We start from the raw sequence: 214 nt of genomic DNA, 5'->3' as shown, positions 1-214 counted from the left end.
GAGCGGTTTAATGACTTGATCTGGACTTGATTTGACTCGGATTAGACTAGTTTTTATATCAGGTCTGTCTCATCGAGCCGGTTAGTTCGACCATAAGTTCGTTGAAATCGAACCTCTGGATGACTTTTAATTGAAGTTTAAATATTTCTTGTTCAAAAGATTACATCGTGATTCGTGTCGGTTGATGAAAATTTGTGTCATATATATATATAAA

Source organism: Phalaenopsis equestris, unplaced genomic scaffold (genome assembly GCF_001263595.1).
Source record: "Phalaenopsis equestris unplaced genomic scaffold, ASM126359v1 Scaffold000428, whole genome shotgun sequence".
Taxonomy (NCBI): Eukaryota; Viridiplantae; Streptophyta; class Magnoliopsida; order Asparagales; family Orchidaceae; genus Phalaenopsis; species Phalaenopsis equestris.
This window is presented reverse-complemented; position numbering follows the sequence as displayed.